At 44.4% G+C, this 15,965-nt stretch overlaps 1 pseudogene; it reads left to right on the top strand.

Moving 5' to 3' along the window:
* The first annotated feature begins 3,779 nt into the window (after positions 1–3,779).
* LOC139159860 (zinc finger protein 665-like) lies at positions 3,780–15,361 on the top strand (annotated as a pseudogene).
* The last annotated feature ends 604 nt before the right edge of the window (positions 15,362–15,965 follow it).

Here is a 15,965-nt window from a genome sequence, read left to right as displayed (position 1 = left end):
ATATATATAATTTTGATATAATCCTATTCTAACACCTTTATGCTATACTGCAACACTAGAGTACTGCATTCAATTTTGGTCACCACACTACAAAAAAGTCATTGAAACTCTAGAGAAAATGCAGAAGAGAGCAACCAGGATGGTAGGGGGGCTGGAAACTGAAACATACTAAGAGAGGTTGCAGGAACTGGGCATGGCCAGTCTAGCAAAGAGGAGACATGATAGCAGCGTTCCAATACCTGAGATGCTACCACAGAGAGGAGGCTGTTTTCCAAAGCAACAGAGGGCCAGACAAGGAATAACGGGTGGAAGCTGATCAAAGAGAGATTTAACCTGAAAATAAGGAGGAACTTTCTGACAGTAAAAGCGATCAACCAGTGGAACAACTTCCCTGTGGAGGTCGTGAGCATTCCAACACTTGGGACTTTCAAGGGGAGATTGGACTGCCATTTGTCCGAAGTGGTGTAAGGTCTCCTGCTTGGGCAGGGGGTTGGACTAGATGACCTACAGGATCCCCTCTAACTCAAATAAATAAATAAATAAAACACCATAAATTTACATTTCATAAAGTATATTCTGACTCTTTACTGAGATATTTCATTATTGTTCATAAATCACGTTACATTAAATATTTTTATTGCATATTTCCATCAATCCAAACCCAATCTATCTATTTTTCCTAAAAGTATCACTTCAAATAGTGTAAATTTAATGGGACCTTTTTTTGTGAGGGATTCATGAACCTCACTAAAGGAGACCTACTTTAACTCCCCGTTTGCCTTTGACCCAGGTTAATTCTGCTCTCCTCCATCCTCCATGAAGTGGCGTCTCTTCCCCAACCCAACCCAGCATAATGTTCCTGTAGCATTAACTATTCTTCTTGCTTCTTTCTGCCAATCTGGAACCAATTACTGAATCTTCCATAGAAATATCACTTCAAATAGTTTTATTTATTTATTTATTTATTTTATTAATCAGATTTGTATGCCGCCCCTCTCCGCAGACTCGGGGCGGCTCACAGCAATAATAATACAATGTAAACAAATCTAATATTTAAGTTAATTTAAAACCCCAATTTAAAAACCAATCATACATACTAGCATACCATGCATAAATTTTATAAGCCTAGGGGGAGAGAAAGTATCAATTCCCCCATGCCTGACGACAGAGGTGGGTTTTAAGGAGCTTGTGAAAGGCTAGAAGGGTGGGGGCAACTCTGATATCCAGGGGGAGTTGGTTCCAAAGGGTCGGGGCCGCCACAGAGAAGGCTCTTCCCCTGGGTCCCGCCAAACAACATTGTTTAGTTGACGGGACCCGAAGAAGGCCAACTCGGTGGGACCTAACTGGTCGCTGGGATTCGTGTGGCAGAAGGCGGTCCCGGAGATATTCTGGTCTGGTGCCATGAAGGGCTTTATAAGTCATAGCCAACACTTTGAATTGTGACCGGAAACTGATCAGCAACCAATGCAGACTGCGGAGTGTTGGTGTGACATGGGCGTATTTAGGAAAGCCCATGATTGCTCTCGCAGCTGCATTCTGCATGATCTGAAGTTTCCGAACACTTTTCAAAGGTAGCCCCATGTAGAGAGCATTACAGTAGTCGAGCCTCAAGGTGATGAGGGCATGAGTGACTGTGAGCAGTGACTCCCGGTCCAAATAGGGCCGCAACTGGTGCGCCAGGTGAACCTGGGCAAATGCCCCTCGCCACAGCTGAAAGATGTTTCTCCAATGTGAGCTGTGGATCGAGGAGGATTGTAGGATTCATTGGCTTCACTAAAGGTGACCTGTCTTATCTCATCAGCTTCCTTTAATAGTGGTTAATTCTCTCCTCCTTCTCCTCTGTCTGTCCTCCATAAAATGGCATCTCTTTCCCAGCCCTAACCAGCACAACGTTTTCTCAGCTGTTTTACTTGGGAAGTGGTCTCTTCCCTCTTGATCCCATAGAAATGTCCTTTGTGACATAGTAGATGATGTGCTCAGAAGCTGGGATCTGCCGGACTCCTATTGGCTACTTCAGGGGGGCTTCTGGCATCTTCCCTCCCTGTGAGCCCCTTGATCCAGACACCTGGTTCCCCAGAGGCGCCTGGTACCCGAATACTTCTCTGGTCTGATGGAGGCTCTTTCTCTTGATGGATTGAAGGCTCTTTGGGAAGAAGGTCCAGTCCTGAGATACACAGAAGTTCAACGGAGAGCCCCTTGATCTGGACACCTGGTTCCCCAGAAGTGGATCCCACTGTAGCACAAGGGAAGAGGTGCCCCTAACTGGTGTGGGGGGAGATGGAATTCCCTTCAGAGCCGCTCTTCCTCTGGGTCAGGATCTCCCCCCCCTTCTTCTCCAGCCCCAAAAAGTCAGTCCAGGAGAAGAGCTGTGGGAAGGAATGGAGGTCCTTGGGGGTCTTTGAGCTTCGGGCTTTCCCTGGAGACGTCTCATGACCCAAACTAGGTAACAGCATCAGGGCAGCAATCACCCACCAACCTCAGGGAGCCCCAAGGGCCCTCCGACTCTTTCGAGGCCGTTTTGGGGCAACTCTTTCAGGGCATCTGCAGAGGTTCAGCTTTCAGCGCGTTCACAGACAGATACACACAATGTCAATGACTACTTCAGCTTTAACCGCAACAACACAAGAGCACGCAACAGATTCAAACTTAATATTAACCACTCCAAACTTGACTGTAAAAAATATGACTTTAACAATCGAGTTGTCGAAGCGTGGAACTCATTACCAGACTCAATAGTGTCAACCCCTAACCCACAACATTTCTCCCTTAGACCAGTGTTTCCCAACCTTTTTTGACCCGCGGCACATTATTCACATTTACAAAATCCTGGGGAACATTGAGGGAGGTGAGGGGGGGGCTAAAAATGTTTGGACAAAAAAAATATCTCTCTTCCTCCCTTTCGCTCTATTTCTCTCTCTCCCTCTTTTTTCCTTCCTTCGTCTTTCTTTCCCTCTCTCTCCATCCCTCTGTTTCTCCCTTCCTTCCTCTCTTTTTTGCCCTATTTCTCTCTCCCTCCTTCCCTCCCTCTATGTCTTTCCCTCACCCTCCTTCCCCCCTCTTTCTCTCTCTTTCTCTTGCTGTCTTTCTCTTTCTATCCCCCCTCTCTCTCCCTCTCTCTTTCTCTCTCTCTTTCTTGCTATCTTTCTTTCTCTCTCTTTTGCTTTCTCTTTCTCTCCCCCTTCTCTCTCTCCCTCTCTCCTTCTCTCTCTCTTGCTATCTCTCTCTCTCTTTTGCTTTCTCTTTCTCTCTCCCCCCTCTCCCTCTCTTTCTCTCTCTCCCTCTCTTGCTATCTCTCTTTCTCTCCCCCTCTCTCCCTCTCTCTCTTTCTTGCTATCTCTCTTTCTCTCTTTTTTTGCTTTCTCTTTCTCTCCCCCCTCTCCCTCTCTCTTTCTCTCTCTCTCTTTCTCTCTCTTTTTTTTGCTTTCTCTCTCCCTCTCTCTCCCTCTTTCTCTCTCTCTCTCCCTCTCTTGCTATCTCTCTTTCTCTCTCCCTCTCTCTCCCTCTCTCTCTCTTTCTTGCTATCTCTCTTTCTCTCTCTTTTGCTTTCTCTTTCTCTTTCTCTCCCCCCTCTCCCTCTCTCTTTCTCTCTCTCTCTCTCTCTTTTGCTTTCTCTCTCCCTCTCTCTCCCTCTCTCTCCCTCTTTCTCTCTCTCCCTCTCTTGCTATCTTTCTGTCTTGCTTTCTCTCTTTGTCTCTTGCTTTCTCTCCCTTTCTCTCTCTCTCCCCAGTGGGTGGATCTCTTTCTTTCGCCCCGCGAGGATCGGCCTTGAATTCCTCGGGAGAAGTTCTTGGATCCTCTTGCAGCACTTAAGGCTGCTCTCTCTCCAGCCTCCAGCCCGCCCTTCCTACCACGAGATCTTCTCCCCGCCAGGAGGAAGGGAGCTGCGGATCCCGCTCTTCGGCTTGCAGAGATTTCCTCGGGGAGATCCGGCTCTGGCGTTGCCTGCAGGGAGCTAGTGGATCCCTCCCTTCCCTCCAGGGGGGCAAAGGGGGCTCCGTCTCCGGGCTGGATCTGCCCCCCCTCGCCCGGCCAAGGCTCCCCGAGGGAATCCGGGTGGATCCGGAAAGGAAGTTTGGGGAAAGTTTCTTTCAGAAAGCCACTTTGTGATCCGTCAGACCAGACCACGCATCCGTATCCCGCAAGTACATTTGGGGGGGGGGGGGTGTAAATTGTGCTGAGATTTGTATTGTGTTATTAACAGACTCTGACTTCTTTGGGGGAAAAGAAAGGAGTTTAAATGAGTTGAATTGAGTTCAGTCTTTTCTTAACCTCCAAAAGTTTTTCTTTGAGTTCTGTCTGAAAGGGCAAAAATAAAATCCTTTGGTTTTTTATGCTAATCTTTTATTTTTGCTTCCGCTTTAAAAAGATTTGTCGAATTTCTAAGCTTTGTATTTTCCTTGTTTTGTCCAGGAAAAGGCTGTGATGTGGGGGCTCCTCCTTGGTGGATTTTTTCCAAAGCCCAAATAAAGTTTTTGGGGGGGGGGTCTTGGGAGGAGCTGCTGGAAGAAGCTGAGGGCCAGAAGTCTCACTTGAATAATTGTAAATAAATTCATGAAAAGCCTAACTGGAATCTTCCTGGCTAAAAGATCTTCCAAAAAGAGCAGGGAAGAGCCGCCCTTTTCACCCACACTCTGCCCCATCTGGTCTCCCTCATCTTCCACTGTTTTCCTTCCCACAACAGCCGCCCCGAGTCTCCGGAGAGGGGCGGCATACAAATCCAATAAATAATAATAACAACAACAACAACAACAACTATGCTTTGGTCCCTGTTGGACTTCAGCCTGCTGGTTTCTTCCGTTTTGTCTGATTAAGATATTTTTGAATCCATCTCTGTTATTTTGTATCCTCATACAGCAATCCAATTTTTCTCCTCCCTCTTACAGCTCATTTACAGATTATTTATTTGATTTTATTTATTTATTTTGTCAAACATGTACAAGATAGTAGGTATCTGCTGGCTTCTTCCGTTTTGTTTTATTTTGTCTGAACCTTTTCCATTTCTCTTTGCAGGAGAGCAGTGAGGATGTGGCCATGAACGTCACAGAGGAGAAAGAGACGTTCCTGGATTGGATCCATCAATCCTTGGCCAGGAGTCTGTTCCAGAGAATTTCGAAATCGTGAGTTGGGAAATGGGTTGTTTTCATTAGCCTGAACTCTTTTTCCTTCTGTTTTGCTTATGTGATGCCTAAGTTTAGTTTAATTTAGTTTATTGTCATGGCACTTTGTACAATGAAATATTATTATTATTATTATTATTATTATTATTATCATCCTCATCATCATCATCATCATCATTATTATTATTTGGATCTATATGCCATCTTCAGTGTACATTATAACTATAAAAATAGAACTCGCACACACATCCTTCGCATTTTATGCAATTGAATGGCAGCAAGTTATTACTAACAGTAACAAAAGGTAGCAAAAGACACATGCTAAAATAAGGACACTCTATATAAAACAGTTCAACAGGGTAGGCGCCAGTATGCAAATTTTCTTGGATAGATCACAAACTGTACCTAATTCTCTATGTAGGTGTGCTTGTTTGGATATTTCATTAGGGTTTTGGGGGGGGTTGTTTTTTTGTTATTTATGGGTTTTACTGTTTTTATTATCTATTATTTGGCTTGTTTATTGTATGTACTATTTACTGTTGTAAGCCTCCCCGAGTGCCATTGGAATTGGGTGGCATAACAGTCAAATTAATTAAATTAAATCAAATCAAATTAAATTATGAGGTAGCCAAGAAAAATAAGAGGGCGTGGGTAGGATGTTGCCCATGTTAGTAGTGAGGTTAACTTGTTAGCATGTGTGATGTCATAATCAGGGGCTCTGTAACATAGTAGGAATCTTAGCATAGTATTTAAGGTCAGTTCGGAGATGATGGTTTCTGGAAGATCAAGATCATGTCTAATTTAGAAACATAGAAGACTGACGGCAGAAAAAGACCTCATGGTCCATCTAGTCTGCCCTTATACTATTTCCTGTATTTTATCTTACAATGGATATATGTTTATCCCAGGCATGTTTAAATTCAGTTACTGTGGATTTACCAAGCACGTCTGCTGGAAGTTTGTTCCAAGGATCTACTACTCTTTCAGTGAAATAATATTTTCTCACGTTGCTTTTGATCTTTCCCCCAACTAATTTCAGATTGTGTCCCCTTGTTCTTGTGTTCACTTTCCTATTAAAAACACTTCCCTCCTGGACCTTATTTAACCCTTTAACATATTTAAATGTTTCAATCATGTCCCTCCCCCCCCCCCCCCTTTTCCTTCTGTCCTGCAGAATATACAGATTAAGTTCATTAAGTCTTTCTTGATACTTGGATATTTTTTAGGTTTAGTGATTTTTTTTATAGAAGGTGGCAACTCCATCTCCTTTACGGGTTTCATGATAGGACAGGTAAACGTGATAGTATCTTACTGGATCCGGGACTCAATGCTCACAGTCACTCATGCCCTCATCATCATCCAGTCAGCGAAGCAGTGGAAGTGATGTGCCGGTGCCTGGAAGCTGTTGGGGCCTGGATGGGTGTCAACAAACTCAAACTCAATCCAGACAAGACGGAGTGGCTGTGGGTGTTGCCTCCCAAGGACAATTCCATCTGTCCGTCCATTACCCTGGGGGGGGAACTACTGACCCCCTCAGAGAGGGTGCGCAACTTGGGCGTCCTCCTCGACCCACAGCTGACATTGGAACATCATCTTTCGGCTGTGGCGAGGAGGGCGTTTGCCCAGGTTCGCCTGGTGCACCAGTTGAGGCCCTATTTGGACAGGGAGTCATTGCTCACAGTCACTCATGCCCTTATCACCTCGAGGTTCGATTACTGCAACGCTCTCTACATGGGGCTACCTTTGAAAAGTGTTCTGAAACTTCAGATCGTGCAGAACACAGCCGCGAGAGCTATCGTGGGGCTTCCTAGATTCGCCCACGTTTCTACAACACTCCGTGGCTTGCATTGGCTGCCGATCAGTTTCCGGTCACAATTCAAAGTGTTGGTCATGACCTTTAAAGCCCTACATGGCATTGGACCAGAATACCTCCGGAACCGCCTACTACCGCACGAATCCCAGCGGCCGATAAGGTCCCACAGAGTTGGCCTTCTCCGGGTCCCGTCGACTAAACAATGTCGTTTGGCGGGCCCCAGGGGAAGAGCCTTCTCTGTGGCGGCCCCGGCCCTCTGGAATCAACTCCCCCCGGAGATTAGAACTGCTCCCACCCTCCTCGTCTTCCGTAAACTACTTAAGACCCATCTATACCGCCAGGCATGGGGGATTTGAGACACCTTTCCCCCAAGCTTATTATAATTTATGTTTGGTATGTATGTGCTGTTTGGTTTTTAATTGATAGGGTTTTTTAGTTTTTTCTTAATATTAGATTTGTGCCTGTACAATATTGTTTTATCGCTTGTTGTGAGCCGCCCCGAGTCTTCGGAGAGGGGCGGCATACAAATCTAATAAATTATTATTATTATTATTATTATTATTATCATGACCTATAAAGCCCTTCATGGCATCGGACCAGAATATCTCCGAGACAGCCTTCTACTGCACGAATCCCAGCGACCGATTAGGTCCCACAGAGTGGGCCTTCTCCGGGTCCCGTCAACTAAACAATGTTGGTTGGCGGGCCTCAGGGGAAGAGCCTTCTCTGTGGCGGCTCCGACTCTCTGGAACCAGCTCCCCCCAGAGATTAGAACTGCCCCTACCCTCCTTGCGTTTCGTAAACTTCTCAAAACCCACCTTTGTCGTCAGGCATGGGGGAACTGAGATATTTCCCCCGGGCCTATATAATTTATATGTGGTATGTTTGTATGTATGTCTTTTTAATAATGGGGTTTTTTAAATATTTTAAATAGTAAATTATTAGATTTGTCATGAACTGTTTTATTGTGTTGTGAGCCGCCCCGAGTCTACGGAGAGGGACGGCATTCAAATCAAATCAAATCAAATCAAATAAATAAATAAATAAATAAATAAATCTTACTGTGACATTTCTCAGACATATATGATGTCGAATTTAGCAGTTTTTAGTAAGAGGAGGAGTTTGGGTATTACTGTCAGCATCTGAGCCTTTTTCATTTTTCTTTGCAGGAGACCAGTGAGGATGTGGCCGTGATCTTCCTTGATGGCAGGGAACCCACGAGAAACACCTGCCTCTGGGCGGCAGATGGGTGAGCAGAGGGGAGGAGAAAATTTTTTTGTATGTATGGCGGCCGCTCAGGACCTGCTTGTTCATCTCCTGGTCCTCTCTGCATCCCCGTTTTGAAGAGGGGGAAACATGGCATCGGCCATGAGGAGAAGCGGGGCGGCCGAGAGCAGTGGCGGGTCCATCCCATCCCATCTCGAGAGGCGGTTGAAGGGAAGAGCGGCGCTCACCTGAGGCGACCTTGGCTTGCTTTCCCGCCTCCCTTAGGAGAAGCTCGGCCTTCTCCTCATTCTTCTCAGACCGCGCTCGCCTTACGCCGCTCCACAAAGCAGTTTAGATAGGGGACGGGTGTGTGTGTTTATATGTGGAGGTGCTCGTTGTACTCCCCGGCATTTGGCTCCGGCACAGCCCTGGCATAATCACCTCGAGGCTCGTCTACTGTAACGCTCTCTACATGGGGCTACATTTGAAACGTGTTCGGAAACTTCAGATCGTGCAGAATGCAGCTGCAAGAGCAATCACGGGCTTCCCCAAATATGCCCATGTTAACCCTTTTTTGGTTCAGGTGTTACACCAACACTCCACAGTCTGCATTGGTTGCCGATCAGTTTCCAGTCACAATTCAAAGTGTTGGTTATGACCTATAAAGCCCTCCATGGCACCGGACCAGATTACCTCAGGGACCGCCTTCTGCTGCACGAATCCTAGCGAACAGTTAGGTCCCACAGAGTGGGTCTTCTCCGGGTCCCGTCAACCAAGCAATGTCACTTGGCAGGACCCAGAAGAAGAGCCTTCTCTGTGGCGGCCCCGACCCTCTGGAACCAACTCCCCCCAGAGATTAGAATTGCCCCCACCCTCCTCACCTTTCGTAAGCTGCTTAAAACCCACCTCAGCCGCCAGGCATGGGGGAACTGAGATACACTTTCCCCCTAGGCCTTTACAATTTTATGCATGGTATGTTTGTATGTATGATTGGTTTTTATATAATGGGTTTTTAACTGTTTTTAGTATTGGATTTTGTTATACTGTTTTACTGCTGTTGTTAGCTGCCCCGAGTCTGCGGAGAGGGGCGGCATACAAATCCAATAAATAAATAAATAAATAATGGGCATTTCCCTTCTAATTGATGAAACCAATGGGGATTTTGTGTGTGTGTTGTGTGGTGTGTCCCTGCCTTTCGTGCCCGCCTCTCCCCCCGTCTTTGCCGGGCACCGGAGTCTCAGGCTGTTCCCAGGAACAGTGCTTTTCGCTGCGAAGGAGTCTCAAAAGCCTCTTGAGGGGGTTGCCCCCCCCTCCATTTGAAATGGGGAATCCGGCAGTCAAAAGTGTCCTGAGCCATCCTCAAAGACTTCCTCAGAAACAAAGCCGGTCCAGGAGTGCTGAGACTATGGGAGGAGTCGTGAAACTTCAGAGGGGGGTGGGGTTATCTCAACCAAAGGGCAAAAAGGCGATAGGTGCTGGAACCGAGTGCCTGGCAGCACGTCTCTTCTCACCCCATTTCCCTCCAACATGCCTGGGATCCAGACCCCTCAGCACAGTTGTCTCCCCCCCATTTCAGAGCCAATGGAACGATCCGGGACGATCCCTCCTTTATTTCTTTATTGGCCAAGTGTGATTGGACACACAAGGGAGGAGATAAAAACAAATGAGAGAGTGAAGGGGGAGAGAGAGGGAGAGGACACAGAAATGAGAGAGACCTGGAAGGAGAGAAGGAGAGAGAAGGAAGCGAGGGAAAAGAGAGAGAAAGAAATGGAGAGAAAGAAAAGGGAAAGAGAGGGAGGGAAAGAGAGAAGTGGAGAGGAAGGAAGGAAGGAAGGAAAGGAAGGAAGGAAGGAAGGAAGGAGAAATGGAGGGAACAAAGAAGGAAGGAAGGAAGAAGAATGAAATGAATGGAAGGAAGGACTTTTTGAGGGGAGTAATTTTTTTTATCTCAACGTACATTCAAACAATATAGTGTACCATCTAATTTTCCAAGAATAAAATGCGGTATTTTGTTAGTAACTAATATCAATCATCAAATAATTTTATCGTCCAGTTACATACATTCATTTTTTAATTAAATTCCCTCCTTAATGTTCCTTCAAAAAGTACATCAATTATATTTCTAACTTATTAACCATTATGCCAAAGTGCTTCCTCCTTTCTTTATACATTTTTCTATAAACCAAGAAAACCTTGTGTAGCCAATCAGATGTTAACAAAAGAAAATTAGAAACAAAACATATACAAATGTCAGACTTCTTCCCCCCTCTGAATAGTACATTTACCTAATCCAAAATTTTAAAGTTATTTCAGCCCATCTAACATTTAGCCGATTAATATTTATTTACATTTCTTACTGAATTATTAATCTTAAATTTCAGTCAATTTGAGAAAAGAAAAAAAGGGAAAAAATTCAAAATATTCTCTATTTTCAATCAATTAAAAATCATTAATCTCCCCAACAATTCTAAATTCAATTCCATTTATACATTAATCCAAATCAGTATCTACTACATATCTTATTATAATCAATACTTCTAACTTTATTAAAACAGAAGAGCCTTCTCCGTGGTGGCCCTGACTCTCTGGAACCAGCTCCCCCCAGAGATTAGAACTGCCCCCACCCTCCTTGCCTTCCATAAACTCCTTAAAACTCACCTCTGCCGTCAGGCATGGGGGAATTGAGGCATTCCCCCCTCCCCCGGGCCTATACAATTTATGTATGGTATGTCTGTGTGTATATCTGGTTTAATAATGGGGTTTTTAAATGTTTTTTAAATTTATTAGATTTGTTGTGAATTGTTCTATTGTATGTTGTGAGCCGCCCCGAGTCTACGGAGAGGGGCGGCATACAAATCTAATAAATAAATAAATAAATTCCTAAATTCATATATCTAAATAGAAAAAATAATTAAAGTTAAAAAAAGAGCAAACAAAACAATACTCCAAGCTTAATCAACCCTTCTCAAATTACAATTTCTTTAATCTAAGCAGAACTTTGAACCGAATCCTTTTCTTTTTTATTTTTTTGTATCCCCTTTTAATCCCCTTTTCCATTTTATTCTTTCTATTCTTCCTTCTAGGAATGACTTTGTTAGAAAAATAAAGGGGTTATTGGATTAAACTTTGGACACTTGACAACGTAGTTATGATGGTGGTCATGTCCGAAGGTTATGTGAACATCTTTGGATCTTCTGACAAGCAACTGCAGGGGTTCACTTAACGACTGTGGCAAGAAATGTGGTAAAGTGAGGCAGAACTCACTTAATAACCGTCTTACTCAGGAGATAGAAATGTTGGCCTCCATTGGGGTCAGAACAGAAGTCGAGGATTATCTGTCTGACCAGTGCACTCTTTTAGAAGCAGATCAGCAGATCAGGAGTCCATTTTGAAGGTCCACAGAAAACATCTAGGCAGGTTGTCCTTGAGTTACAATGGTTCATTTATTGACCGTTCAAAGTCGCAACGGCCTTGAAAAAAGTGACTTATGCATCCTTTTTCACACTTAGGACCTTCGCAGCAGCCCGATGGTCAACGGATCAAAACTTTGCTGCCGTTTCTGCCTATACAGATTGAGACTATACTCAATCTGTATAGTCTGGAGGACAGAAGGAAAAGGGGGGACATGATCGAAACATTTAAATATGTCAAAGGGTTAAATAAGGTTCAGGAAGGAAGTGTTTTTAATAGGAAAGTGAACACAAGAACAAGGGGACACAATCTGAAGTTAGTTGGGGAAAAGATCAAAAGCAACGTGAGAAAATATTATTTCGCTGAAAGAGTAGTAGATCCTTGGAACAAACTTCCAGCAGACGTGGTTGGTAAATCCACAGTAACTGAATTTAAACATGCCTGGGATAAACATACAGTGATCCCTCGATTAGTGCGGTCTCGATTAGTGTGAAATGCTATACCACGGTTTTTCAAAAAATAATACATTTAAAAATAGTCCGCGTTTTTTTCATAGGGAAGGAAGGAGGGAGGGAAGGAAGGAGGGAAGGAAGGAGGGAGGGAAGGAGGGAGGGAAGGAAGGAGGGAAGGAAGGAGGGAGGGAAGGATCACTGTATATCCATCCTAAGATAGAAGGTTGTTTGGGCTAGATCACATTCTTTTCCCCCCTCCATGAGCTGTGTGGCAACTGGAGAAATGAAAGATAATAATAATAATAATAATAATAATAATAATAATAATAATAATAATAATTTATTGGATTTGTATGCCGCCCCTCTCCGTAGACTCGGGGCGGCTCACAACAATAATAAAAACAACATGTACAATCCAATAATAAAAAACAACTAAAAACCCCATTATAAAACCAAACATACACACAAACATACCATGCATAACTTGTAATGGCCTAGGGGGAAGAGCTATCTCAACTCCCCCATGCCTGGCAGTATAAATGAGTCTTGAGTAGTATACGAAAGACAGGGAGGGTGGGGGCAGTTCTAATCTCCGGGGGGAGTTGGTTCCAGAAGGCCGGGGCCGCCACAGAGAAGGCTCTTCTGTTGGCCCGCCAAACGACATTGTTTAGTCAACAGGACCCGTAGAAGGCCAACTCTGTGGGACCTTATCGGTCGCTGGGATTCGTGCGGTAGAAGGCGGTTCCAGAGGTAATCTAGTCCATTGCCATGTAGGGCTTTAAAGGCCATGACCAACACTTTGAATTGTGACCGGAAACTGATCGGCAGCCAATGCAAGCCACGGAGTGTTGAAGAAACGTGGGAGAATTTTGGAAGCCCCACAATGGCTCTCGCAGCTGCGTTCTGCACGATCTGAAGTTTCCGAACACTTTTCAAAGGTAGCCCCATGTAGAGAGCGTTGCAGTAATCGAACCTCGAGGTGATGAGGGCATGAGTGACTGTGAGCAATGACTCCCTGTCCAAATAGGGCCACAACTGGTGCACCAGGTGAACCTGGGCAAACGACCTCCTGTGGCTGTGGCAGGTTCGATCCGTTTCAGAATTGAAGGAGCGAGATTCCGGTCCCAAGCATGGTCATATGTTGAGTATTTAGGGACTTCCTCACTTGGCCTGAGATGTACTGAGCACCCTACCCTGGGAAGAGGGTCAGACTGGAAGACCCTCAAGGTCCCTGTCTAGGCTAAGATTTCATGATTCTGTGTCTCAAAAGGAAATATAATTTTTCACTTCTTTCTCCTTCTAACAGGGGACAAAGATGGTAACCAAAGATTTATCTGCAAGCCAACTATCAAGAGATAATAGAAAATCAACATAAGGCAGCAACTTACATAAAGCATGGAGCCTGGGAACCTCTTGTGTCCCCCGTCAGACACAAGCAGCCCTCCAAACAACAGAAAAACCCACGAATGCTCAGAGTGTGGGAAATCCTTTGCTCGCAGGTCCCGCCTTTTGACCCACAGGAAGGACCATGTGGGAAATAGGCCTAGTCAAGGTTTGCAGGCTGAGAAATCCTTCTCTGGGAAAAACTCCAAAGATCTCCAAAGGCCCCCCAAATTAAAACCCTACAAATGTGAGGAATGTGACTTAAGCTTTAGTCAAAAGTCAGATCTTCTTAGTCATCAGGGAATCCACACTGGAGAGAAACCTTATCAATGTCTGGAATGTGGGAAGTTTTTCCGTCAAAAAGGCAGTCTCAGAATCCATGAGAGAATCCACACCGGGAAGAAACCTTACAAGTGTTGGGAGTGTGGGAAGAGCTTTTCTTGCAGTTCAGGTCTTCGGCAACATGAGAAGATCCATGCAGGAATCAAATCTTACAAATGCTTTGAGTGTGGAAAATGTTTTGTGCTGGCTGGGTATCTTCACAGTCATTGGAAAATACACACAGGGGAGAAAAATGAAAAGTGCCTCCAATGTGGGAAATGTTTTACCCAGAAATCAACCCTGGTCGAACATCAGAGATGTCACTCTGGGGAGAGACCCTATCAATGCACAGAATGTGGGAGAAGGTTTCTGCATTCTTCTACCCTTCGGAGACACCAGACGGAGCACAAAGGAGAAAAACCCTATAAATGTGAAGAATGTGACTTATGCTTTATTCGAAAGTCAAGCCTTCTTTTACATCAGAGAATCCACACAGGAGAGAAACCTTTTCAATGTCTGGAATGTGGGAAATTTTTCCGTGAGAAAGCTACTCTCAGAAACCATGAGAGGATTCACACAAGGGAGAAACCTTACAAGTGTTGGGAATGTGGGAGGAGCTTTTCTTGGAAGTCAGGTCTTCGGCGCCATGAGGGAAGGATGCTTTGATTGTGGAAAATGTTTCGCCGATAGTTCATCTCTTCAGAGTCATTGGAAAACACACACAGGGGAGAAAAACGAAAAGTGCCTCGAATGTGGGAAATGTTTTATCCAGAAATCAACCCTGGTCCAACATCAGAGAATTCACACTGGAGAGAGACCCTATGAATGCACAGAATGTGAGAGAAGATTTGCAAGTTCTTCTGTGCTTCGGAGACACCAGAAGTGGCACAAAGGAGAAAAAACCCTATGAATGTGGGGAGTGTGGGAAACGTTTTGTTTCACGAAGAGATGTTGAGAGTCATGAGAGAACCCACACAGGGGAGAAGCCATTCAAGTGTGGGGAGTGTGGGAAATGCTTTGCACGGAAAAAATGCCTTGGAAGGCATCTGAGAGTTCACACAGGAGAGAAACCATACAGCTGCCTAGAATGTGGGAAATGCTTTGGAGACAATAAAGGCCTTTGGAAACATCATAGAACCCACACAGGGGAGAAACCATATCAATGCATCGACTGTGGAAAAAAATTTTCTACTTCATCAGCCCTTAAGCGTCATGTGAAAATCCACACGGGGGAAAAAAATTACAAATGTCTGGATTGTGGGAGAACATTTACTCAGTCATCTCACCTTAGATGTCACAGCCAAATCCACACAGGAGAGAAACCTCACAAATGCTCAGAGTGCGGGAAATGTTTTTCCCAGAAAAATTCTCTTGTGATGCATCAGCGAATCCACACTGGAGAAAAAACCATATAAATGTCTGACATGTGGGGAATGTTTTGCCCGCTCTTCAGCACTTCGCATGCACACCCAAAATCACACAGGAGAGTAGCCTTACAAGTGCACAGAGTGTGAGAAAGCTTTTCATAGTAAATCAATGCTTGAAAAGCACCAGAAAGTCCATTGCAGAGATAAATCTCTTCAGCTGTGAACAACGTTGGGGGTCTTTTTTTTCCAACATATTTTAATGTTTACCAGGAAACATAGAAACATAGAAGACTGACGGCAGAAAAAGACCTCATGGTCCATCTAGTCTGCCCTTATACTATTTTCTGTATTTTATCTTAGGATGGATATATGTTTATCCCAGGCATGTTTAAATTCAGTTACTTTGGATTTATCTACCACGTCTGCTGGAAGTTTGTTCCAAGGATCTACTACTCTTTCAGTAAAATAATATTTTCTCATGTTGCTTTTGATCTTTCCCCCAACTAACTTCAGATTGTGTCCCCTTGTCCTTGTGTTCACTTTCCTATTAAAAACACTTCTCTCCTGGACCTTATTTAACCCTTTAATATATTTAAATGTTTCGATCATGTCCCCCCTTTTCCTTCTGTCCTCCAGACTATACAGATTGAGTTCATTAAGTCTTTCCTGATACGTTTTATGCTTAAGACCTTCCACCATTCTTGTAGCCCATCTTTGGACCCGTTCAATTTTGTCAATATCTTTTTGTAGGTGAGGTCTCCAGAACTGAACACAGTACTTCAAATGTGGTCTCACCAAAAGGATTATAAGTATCTGGGAAGTAGATATAATGTTTTGTAGAGTACTGGAAGTCCTTGACCTATGACCACAACTTGTAATGGATCTCTGCTCACGT

This window comes from Erythrolamprus reginae, chromosome 2 (assembly GCF_031021105.1).
Source record: "Erythrolamprus reginae isolate rEryReg1 chromosome 2, rEryReg1.hap1, whole genome shotgun sequence".
Classification (NCBI taxonomy): Eukaryota; Metazoa; Chordata; class Lepidosauria; order Squamata; family Dipsadidae; genus Erythrolamprus; species Erythrolamprus reginae.
This window is presented reverse-complemented; position numbering and strand designations above follow the sequence as displayed.